We start from the raw sequence: 3,223 nt of genomic DNA, 5'->3' as shown, positions 1-3,223 counted from the left end.
CGCTTGGATGGATGGCAACGCGTGGCTTACTTGCAGCAGATCTTTTGGTCCCGATGGAAGGAAGAATACCTAACATTGCTACAACAGCGCTCCAAGTGGCGCACCCCAAAACCTGGCCTGGTTGTCGATGACTTAGTTCTGGTCAAGGACGAAAACTTGCCTCCCATGAAGTGGCCCCTCGCCAGAGTGATCGAGGTCCTGTTCGGTGGAGATGGGGTTGCTCGAGTGGCCGTTCTGAAGACAGCATCAGGAGTGACAAAGCGAGCAGTAAACAAGCTGTGTCTGCTTCCCCTTAAGGATGATGTTGAAGCCCAGGCTTCCAACGGGGGGAGTATGTCGGGTCACGCAGCCCAGCCAACTAACTTCTTAATTCGATCTCTTATATTAATGGCATCGCGAAAGGTAGCTCTCTTTATCTAGCTCTCTCGTCTTTTGCGTACTTGCATTCTTGGGCCCAGCATTCGGCTGGCTGTCCCTTTGTAAATCAGTACGAATTCTGATCTCGACAAAAAACGCATTCTCGTCTCGCCTGCTGTACTCTCTCTCGCTAATAAATTGTTAACAAGCCTAAATCAACCTGAAATTCGTATTTTAATTTAGCAATAACTAATAAAAAAGCTTATTAGTTCAACACTTTTTATAATAAAAAAAAAGAAAAAAAACCCAGGTAGACAGACATTAATATCATTGAGCAGTTTTCGACTTACACCAAACTCGTTCGAGTCATGGCATACATACAGCGCTCTTGTTACAACGCCCAATCGAAGAAAACCAGATCTTACAATCAGCTGTCGCTGGAGGAACTGTACATTGCACTTCGCTGCGTCGGGCAAATAGTACAAGCTGAAACCTTTTAATCCGACATCTGTAGCGTTCAACTCGAATCCTACTGGTTCTCAAGTCGTTACTCGGTATGCTGGTCGTAGAGGTCGTGCACTTCTAGCGATGCTCTGCGCTATGCTCGTCGGACTGGCGTGGGTTCTTTCTATTTCCGCTATATCACAACATACAACAAGAAAATAAGTGCATTATCTGAAACTATTTAGATGTACCTAAATTACTGTAATCGGCTCTACCCACTGCTTAGTTACGCTAAGAGGAACAGATCTTCAAACGATCAAGGATTAGGCAGATTTAGACGTTGTTTGCCCCCTATTCTTTACCCACCCTTCCTTGGTATCTTTTACTTTTATTAGATTACCCCTTAACTGCAATCAGATTATTGTTTAATACCCCTCAAACATTATGTAGTTTCGGCGACGATCCATTCAGAAAAATATATTATACTATCTTTCGTTGCGTTATACAGAGACTTCATAGTTATGATTTATTTCACGAGTTTACGTGACGATATCGCGACCGCTAAAGAGAACGGACGTGTCTTGTGCGAGCTCCGCGAAAAGTGCAAAAAGTTGATAAATTAAATGCAAACAAAACACAAAAACTAAACTGGTTAATTTCAAATAAGCGAAAAGACGCTAAAGCCCAAAGAAATTTAGGTTTCAACTCACAAAATCGGTGTAATGACTTTAACTAGCACATACATTTTTTCATCTTATAATAATAAATAAGTGCCACGCTAATAAAATCTCAATGAGCTACGAACAGAATAAAGAGCGACTCAGCTCCGCGAGCCGAAGAGACGGTTTTTTTTCGTATGTCTCAACGCGTGATAGCGAAGTGCAAAAATCGACCCTACTGTCGGTCGATAGCCAAAGAGCACGATCTTGCTCACCATGCTTGCTTACGGCTACCCCTACTCCGACGGCGTGGAGTCAACAATGCAAAACCCCCCCACCATCAGTTTCGACCCCTGGCGCACCAACAACATGCAACGGTAAAACGGCATCCGCACTAAATTTGTCAGCAACAACTACAGCTACGGCAAAAAAACCAACAGCAACCACAGCTACGACTATTATTTCGGAATCGACTGCAACCGCAGCTCTAAATACAACGGCAACAAAAACCACGACAACAAATCAAAACCCAAACAAAATTCAGCAAGCGGGTCCGGCCATACAGACCGGACTAGATCGGTACATCCATATCAAGCGTAAGCTTAGCCCGCAGAACGCCGCGGTAGGTAACAAGTCAAAAATAAACCGTGTCCAATAGAAGATATATTACCCGGGAGATCCGACAGCAATAGATTTGCGCTTCTAGCAGAAAATGAACCAGGATGGGCTCAGGATACCCAACCGAAACATTAGGGAGAAAATCTCGAACGCCCTAGTCAACAAAATGGTTGCGCTGACCGGGGACGGAAACTTTCATGTTGTTCCAAAAGGGGATATCCATGAAACCAAGCTTCAGACCAAATCTGAAGAACATTTCCGAGCAGTATCCAAATACCTGGAGGAAGCTAGGGAAAGCTACTACACGTACCAACTAAAAAGCAGCAAGGGCCTGCAAGTGGTACTAAAAGGAATCGAGCCTGACGTAACCGCCAAGGAAGTTATCGATGCTCTCAAGGAAAAAGGGCTTTCTGCAAAGAACGTCAGTAACATTATAAACAGGAAAAAAGAGCCGCAACCACTCTTCAGTGTCGAGCTGGAGCCAGACAGCAGAGTCTTGAAGAAAAATGAAGTGCACCCCATTTATAACCTGCAATACTTATTGCACCGAAGAATTAACGTGGAAGAGCCATATAAAAGGAACGGCCCAGTGCAATGCACAAATTGTCAGGAGTATGGACACACCAGGGCATACTGTTCACTTCGAACAGTCTGTGTAGCTTGTGAAGACTTCCACAATTCGGCTAACTGCCCTGCCAACAAAGAACACCCCAAAAAGAAACAAGGAAGAACGCTATAGTCGAGTAGCTCGACTATCAGATTTAGAGTGGGCGTGGCGTAAGAAATTGCGCTGCGCTCAAGCCTACGGAATCTAAATCTGAAATCCCATTTCTCTATCTTTGCTATTTTCCGAGATATCCGCGTTCATATTTACGATTTTTTGAAGTTTGTGGGCGGTTTGTGGGAGTTAAAGTGGGCGTGGCAAACGTTTTTTGGATCAATCGATAGGATTGGATAAGAACAATACAGTTCAGTTAAAATTTTTATTCTAACATAAAAACTGTAATAAAAACCGTTAGAGTGGGCGTGGCACTCTACTGAAACAAACCTGCTGCGTAAGAAGCTCAGGAGTCTGCACGCCAAATCTCAATAGCCTAGTTCTTATAGTTTCCGAGATCTCAGCGTTCATCCGGACGGACAGACGG

This window comes from Drosophila subpulchrella, unplaced genomic scaffold (assembly GCF_014743375.2).
Source record: "Drosophila subpulchrella strain 33 F10 #4 breed RU33 unplaced genomic scaffold, RU_Dsub_v1.1 Primary Assembly Seq25, whole genome shotgun sequence".
In the NCBI taxonomy this organism is placed as follows: Eukaryota; Metazoa; Arthropoda; class Insecta; order Diptera; family Drosophilidae; genus Drosophila; species Drosophila subpulchrella.
This window is presented reverse-complemented; position numbering follows the sequence as displayed.